This window comes from Psittacula echo (genome assembly GCF_963264785.1).
Source record: "Psittacula echo genome assembly, chromosome: 3".
Taxonomy (NCBI): Eukaryota; Metazoa; Chordata; class Aves; order Psittaciformes; family Psittacidae; genus Psittacula; species Psittacula echo.
The window spans coordinates 17905742-17913686 of NC_137736.1; positions in this window are offsets into that span (position 1 = coordinate 17905742).

The window sequence follows — 7945 nt, forward strand, 5'->3', positions numbered from 1 at the left end:
AGATTATCTCATATAATCTAAAACATTTTTCTTCACAGCTTCTGGAATTGCTTCCAATTAATGCAGAGCTGAGATCAGGACTTTCCTGTTCCTCCTTTCTGTTTCTGGTACTTGGAAACTGATCTTTCCTAAAGTGATGAGATTCCTGAGTTTGGAGGGATTTGTGGTTGGTTTGTTCTGTATCGTAGGTTGTGGGGCAAGGTTTGCTGTTATTTGCTTTTTAAGGACAAAAGTTAACAGGAAATCCTTTAAAAAATAAGTTATTCTAAGCCCCTTTTGTGGGTTTTTACACTTTGGCAACTGTGCTCATTTCAACACAAGGTTAATAAACAAGGCAGGCTTTGGTCATAACTCTTTAAACTTTCTCCTTTTCATGTGTTCATAAATAGGCTTGAAACATGCCTTTGCTTAGCTGTAAATTACTGCTCCCTGAGACTTGGAAGAAACACACAGGGAAGAAGATTATTCCTACTGGAAAAACTCAGAGCCACCCCACATCCCAATCGCAAGATTTCTCCTTCAGGGAAGACAAAAAGCATAGAAAGAAAATGGAAAATTTATTCTGTGTTGTTCCTCCTTAGACAGCAGCTGATGTGTATGTGTGGGGAGAAGGGTCCATGGCACTTCACAGGCACAAAGACAACATCTCAGTTCTGAGAGGCATATAATATAGATAGGCATAGAATATAGATAGAGGTGGCCAGAGAGGAGAGGCAGCGCACAAGGAAGAAGAGCTGGTCAGTATATGGGCAGGTTTCCATTCAGCTCCGTATTTTATTCTTCCACATGCTAAAGTGTGAATGTGGCTACTTTATGTTCAGTTTGTAGAGGGAACCAAAGTCTTTCAACTAAAAAGGAGAGGTGGAGCATATTGAATTAAAGCAGTTTGTTGGCCAAGAGTATATTTAGAAATAGCACAGGTTTCCAGAAGGTGCTACGGGGCATATTCATGACAAATAGTTTTAGCTGGCAGCCAGCCAGCCGTTTTCTTTTCTCCTCTCTCCAGAGGTTTTCATAAACAGGAGCTCTGAAGCTGGGAATAACCCAACATCAATCTGATTTCTGAATTTCTTTTGAATTTATTTGTGGTGACTTCAGATGAAAATGTTCACTGGCAATAGATTAGTTCCTTTATGGGGTTGTCTACGACTTTTCTTTGAACTAACATCTGTGTATTGAGAAGCTTACCTGAACATTTTTGTCCCAGTAATTCTTTATATACTTGGGTAGAAGGATAGGGAAAAAAAGCTTTACCCATGCTAGTCAGGTTCTCAGTTCTATCAGGTAAATAGAGTAACCAGCACATAAAAGTTCAATTAAATTATATTAAAGTTTCTGACCTTCTTAAAATCCAGAAATACCAGATTAGATGATGGGCTGGGTTTAAGTTGGCTTGCCTTATCCTTACAATGAGGTACGCAGCCGATGAGCTTGCAGGTTTCTTCACTTCAGCCTTTGCCTGCAACCTCCCATCAGCTGGCATGCTGCACCAGTACCTAGGATTCTCTGCCGCCCTCCTGCACAGCCTCTGCCCCACAGCTGCCCGTAATCCAGGATTTTCTGTTATACTCATTTGTAACTGGGTTTTCTTATCCCAGTTACATATTTCCTTATCATTCTTCAATCCAACTCTCCCCTGAGCTTCAGAGAAGTACCACAGGAGACAATTGTTCTATTTAATGTATCACCATAAATTCTTTGCTGTGTTGACATAAAAGTTTTTTAGTAGGCTACTGTATGACTTTTCAAACAATACAGCCTTTCCTCCTTGGATATCAATAAATGGCTTGTTTTGCTTTTACTGTGCCAGGCTGGATCTAGGAAGCCAAAGGCCAACAGTCTTTGTTGTTTCCAAAATGTTCTGTCAGTAGCTCTGTAATCACCATTTCTATTCAGTTCTGCTTCATCCCTGATCAGGAAGCTTTAAAATACATAGGGTTTTGTTGACAGAATGTTAAAATGCAGTCCTCTGCACTTCCAAATGGATTTGAAGGCACACTTGATGCTGAAATTAAAGGGAGCCGGAAAGACCTAAGCCCTTTATATTTCCATTATTTTCTCTGTTAACAAGCATACTGGGGTTCTTTCATTTTTGTAATTTTTTTAGTTGTAAAGGTTTTTCCAAACCAGTTACATGACATGTGATTCTGGCCTCAAGCAGCTTTTGTAGCTACCAAGCATCAGCTGACTGTGTTTGTGCATCAGCCTCTGCTGCAGTGCCGGCTAGTTAGTGTTGCCTGCAGGAACTGTCTAAGCAAGCTCTACCAGAGAGGCAGAAACTGCCTTATACCCGTTGTTCCACCACGCAGAAGGGATCAACTGATCCACCCTTTGGCTCAATGCAGAGTCAGACCAGGGTGCTCAGTGCTTTTCTCAGTCACGCTTCACCCACCAAGGATGGGGATCCCACTATGTCTGTGGGCGCCTGCTTTAGTGCTGAACCACTCTCCATTTGAACAATGTTTTCTTCCTTGACAGAGTTTTTCAGTGAAAATTTTCCTTGTGATTGTTGCCTCTGATCTTTCGCTTTCACCTCCCTTGAGAGTCCATCTCCATCTTCCCTCCCCACTCCGCATTAGGTACCTGAAGACAGCAGTTGGGGCTCCCCTAACCCGTAGCCCCCTTCTCCCTAGGCTGAACAAACCCTCAATTCTCTTTGTACATCAAGATGCTGAGAGAAAAACTCGAATTGTTGACAGACACGAGTCTTGCCTGTTCTACTGAAATAGGTGCATGCCAAGCTAGTTGCAAAGAAAGGATTGTGTGCCAGGGAACATCTTGGCAAGTCAACACACATTAATTTGCTGTAGTTGCTACTCAACTGTATAAGCACATTTGGTGTTGGCAAAAAGCCTCTCCTGAGCTGTATTAAAAGGTGTAGCACACAGAGAGCCTAAGAAATGGCAATGTCATTCTGCTGGAGCGAAAATAATTCCAGTACTTAGGCAAGTCCCCTGATATTGGTATGCTTATCCAACCCTGGCCCTCAGGAAATTTGGCACCATATACTGTTTTATCACAACTGCCTTGGGCTCATAGGAAGGCTTTACTCTAGTTCTCATGGATGTTCCGGTCTTTACTAAACAAAACTGGGCCTAGGCTAGGATTACTATCAGTTGTCAGCCTGAAAAGCCATTTTCTATATAAAACAGCAAACTGCCACTTTTTTTTTTCAACAGCGACTCTTTAAATGTGAAACTGCAGAGTCAGTGAATTACTGAGTGGCAGGAGAGAATGGACTTTCTTCCCTCAGTAGTAGATTTCATTCCCACACAGACCTAAAGAGCAGAGATCCCCCAAATCTATTCCCTCATACAGGAAAAGAAATCTGAGCCTCATTGTGTTTCAGTGCTCAGAGGTTGTTCGTATCTGTCTCACTTAGAGGAAAGAATCGGTATAACATAATAACATTTCAGGTTAGATATAAGGAAGAAGTTCTTTACTCTGAGGTGGTTAGGCACTGGAACAGGTTGCCCAAAGAAGCAGTGAATGCTCCATCCTTGGCAGCGTTCAAGGCCAGGTTGGATAGAGCTTTGGGCGACATGGTCTAGTGTGAGGTGTCCCTGCCCGTGGCAAGGGGTTGGAACTGGATGATCTTAAGGTCCTTTCCAACCCAAACCATTCTGTGATAATTTGTGGGTTTGCATTCATGAAGGATGGCTTTTTTTTCAGTGTGCCGTAAACCATCATAAATTCTTCCATGGAAACTGGAAAATTTTCCTGGAGGTTGCACTGAAGGGTTTAAAAGAGAAGCCCGGTAATACCACGCGTGATACAACCCCCTCCCACATGCCTTGCAAGGACTGTTAAATTGTTAAAGCTTCATCAGCCTACACCCACTGCTCCAGGAATTGTCTTATTTAAGCATAAATAAGGGGCATTCCCAGCCGCTTGTCATGTCACCACTGTTTCATGTGGTGAGGTAAAGACTGAGGTGGGAGGACAGGGGAGATCAATAAAGTCTTTTTTGACTCATGGCAAATCCACGTCTGTGTTGATGTTGTCAGCGCAGTGCAGTGCTCATGTTTTCAAACTACTGCCCTTCTGGTTAAGGAGTCATATATTAACCAAGATAGCAGTTCTGCCAGGAAATAACAAGGATACCATCCATTTCAGCAGTGCTTTTCATCAGATCATTCCTACTTACTTTACAAACAGAATTAAGGAAGCCTCACAACATCCCTGTGAGGTAGGTGGAAATTCTTACACCCATTTTAGAGGTGGAGAAAACAGGCACTGAGAGGTAAAGTGATTATCACAGCAAGTCAGAAGCAGAGCTGGAAATAAATCTAAGATTATTATCCTAGGTCCACTGCTCTAGACACTAGAGAATACCAACTCCCACATGCTACTGTAAGCTAAGACACTACCTTTCTCTTCTACTTTCACCTCCTTTGGTGATTTTGACACTTGCATCTTATGCTCCCTGCAGAGAACCATGTGGTCAGTTATTAATTTACCTGCACAGAGAGCCAAGAGGGGGTACTCACACCTTTACATGGTTCTGGCAAGGCTGTAATTGTCCAGTGACTTCCCCCTTCCCAAGGAGATAATTCTTCATGGTCTTCCTAAAACATACAACTGTTTTATTTAATTCTTTTTGAAGTATAATCATACACTAGATCCACAGCTCTGAGGCTGTTTGTTAGGCAACTTCACTAGGAATTTCTTGAATAAATGATTAAATTTGTCTCATTGAGAGGGAATAAAACAAATTTATATACTATCACATCTGGAAATAGCAATAATCCTTTGCTCATCTGTAAGGCCTTCCATCCAAGGACCTCCCAGTCTATTACTAACACAATATATTGAGCCTCACGTTATCTTTGTGAGGTAGAAAATTATTCCCTATTGTACATGAAGGAAGAATGACTTGCTGACAGTCCCACAGTGATTTCATTGCAAAGATGAGGCTGAATGCCAGAAGACCGGACTCAGTCCCTGCCCAGCTCGCTGAGAAGCAGTCTTGATGCTGTGGCTTGTACTTGGTGGTTACAGATTCACTAGCAGCCTGGCAGGGTGCTTGAAAACTGGCTTGAGAAATAAAAAGCAACAGCAGCGGACTGGATGCAGGAGGAAAACGCTGGTTTGTTTCATTGTGCTGTTCTGACCCGGAGGAGCTTTCCTGAGGCAGCTGTGAAAGAACTACAGAGTGTCCATTGAGTACACTTTATACAGTGCATTTTACTGAGGCATTCCAGTGAAAAAGAATGACATACTCAACATCTGATGAATAAAACTGAACCACCTGACAGCTATATTATGAACCATATACTCTGATAAATGAGCACTGATCTTAAAGTAGTCCAGTGATCTAATGAAGGTATGCATGTCAGAGGTCAGGAACAGGAGTGGTTATTAAAAGATGTTGTGTGTAAAAGGACTTTTCAAATAATTAGAAGTCAATAAGGGCATGATTAATCTTGTCCAGTACATTGGCATCTGGAAGGGTCACATGCTCTAAAGATAGAAGGTACCTTACACTTGAACCGTTACAAGGTTTTGGTTTTTACGCAGAGGGAAGTGTGTTTCCGGCCCCCTTCAACAAGTGGGCTGGTTGATCTTTGGAACCATTATACTTCTTTTTCTGTTTCAGTCTTGGAATCCTTAAAACTCTCTCATAACTGTCTGTGAACAAAATAAAAAGTAATAGATCCCATCTAGTATAAGTGTGGTGATTTTGCTGTTCATCTATATCTTTGCCCTGTCTTGAATTCTAGCGTCTTGAATTGGGCACAGTGGAGTCTTTCCTACAGAAAAACTTTCTCTTTCCTCATTGACTTTCATTTGTGCTAACTGTTCTCCTGTTTCTGTATTAAGAGGGTAGATATATGCTAGCCTCCAGATTCTCTCTCTGCATGTTCCTTTGCATGTGTTGCTTTATTAAATTCCTTCCAAAAACTTTCAGTCTTCCTTCACAAGGAAGAACAACCTAACAGCCTTTGTCCAGGGAGCAAAGGTTTTGACCTCAGGCTGCAAACCTTGGGAAAATACACAGGCCCAAGAGGAGCAAAGGGATTAATAGTGTAAAAAACAAACATGGCAATACTATGGTGCTGAAGAATACCAGAGCACCCTACAAACTTTCTACATTTGTACAGCTTACCTCACTCAGCAGTGAAGTCCAGCCACCTCTGTGCTCGTATGGGGCAGCCACGTAACAAGGCACGGGAAGTCCACCAAACAGGTTAGATCATTGGGTGGCAGAACTGACTGTATTGGTGGCTGCCCAGGCTGGGACATGAAGCAGCAGGACTGGAGGTGTGAGCCAAAGCCTACCCAGAGCTCTTTCAGACATCCATTTGACTTCCATGGGCTTCGAGTCAGCCCCGCTACAATGGGAGATGGCAGGGGTTCTTATCTAGCTGATGCTGGGATGAGTTCTACGCATTATGCCAAAGACCGCTTTTTCCCTGACCTGGATTAGAGCCTGCCCTGGGAACAATGGGATGGGCTGCAGCCCAGTGGAAAGAATTTGCTGAGCTAGCAGTCTGAGGTTTGCAGAGCAGAGCAGATGAGAGTGCATACCTGCACTTTTCTGGCATGAGGCTCAGTTCTGGGGGAACACAGATATTAACCTGAAGATTTTGAACACATTGCTGCACTGTCTCAGCCAAAAGGTGCTGCTGAAGTCCTAAAATTAGAAATCCACACATATTTAAACATTTGTAAGCACAAGCCTTTCTGCCTTTCATAAAAAGGCTCTGATGAGGCTCTGAGAGTTCTGTACAGACCTGTTGGCATAAAAGGTCTAAATCATCTTTTGAAAGGCCTTGTTTTACTCAAGACTTTGGCATTTAATAGAGATGTAGACCACTGGATGGCTCCCGTCTGTCAAATTAAAAACAAAATATGTCAAAAGACTATTATCATACCAGACTTTTCCAACCTGAACAACCAGTTTTGTATTTAGAGTTTTAAATAGTCACATAGTTACCCAGACCCCTGGTTTAGGTTCACAGGTGCCTTCAGGACTCTGAGATTTGCTGAGTGCCTGTAAGTCTGGAAGCTCCAGGAACTGAGCACATGTCAGGATCATATCATGAAGGCTTATATTTGGTTTCATGCTCTGGGGCTGTAGCTGTTTCCTCTTTTCACAGAGCCTTCCCACGCTTGCTTTGCTAAATCAAGATTCAGATCTTCTAAGTCACAGGACTACAAGTAAAAAATATCACTTGAATTTATTCTTTCCAGTGCTCTAAAATAGGCTCAGGGCTGGATGACCCTCTTGGGAACAAATAATCCATCTGTGGGCATCTGCTAAATCGTAGTAGAGAGCTGCTGTTAACCTTGCCCACTGCAACGTCACTTGAAGAGCAGAAATAGTTTTGACAAAGGGAAAATATTTTTACCTCACTCAGATTTGCATTCTCAGAGAAAGTGGAGACATTTTGGCTTTATTTTCTGAATAGAGAGGGAAAATAGTGCTTATGAGTTTAGTGCATTGATGCTAAGCACAGAATTCACTTTGTGAATTAAATAACTGCAATTCCATGCCAAGAGCGAAGGGGAGATCTGCTCAGCATGCCATAGGTGGAAACAGAAAAAGAAATACTAGATACGTTTTGTGATCAGTCTTCCCCTTCACTGGCCAAACAGAAATGTGGAACACAAAGCTTCCAGTAAATCCGTTCACAGTAGTGACATTTGGGTTTCACTGCCACGTTAGGTTTTAAAAGACATCAGTTATGTGTACAGCATAGGTATTCCTGTAAGGAGTGAGCTAGCATGTGGAAACAGGGAAAATGTTCCTTCTCAAATGGACATACAGGGCAAATAAGGCACAGTTACCATGATCGTACCTTTCCAGTTGAGAATCTCAAGAGGAAATAATATTTAAATGGCCATTTTAGCACTTTTCTTAAAAAATACCTTTTGATTCTTTATCTCTCATTTTCTTTTCAACCTTTTCATTTTCATGTGCTCCCCATATCCTGCACCT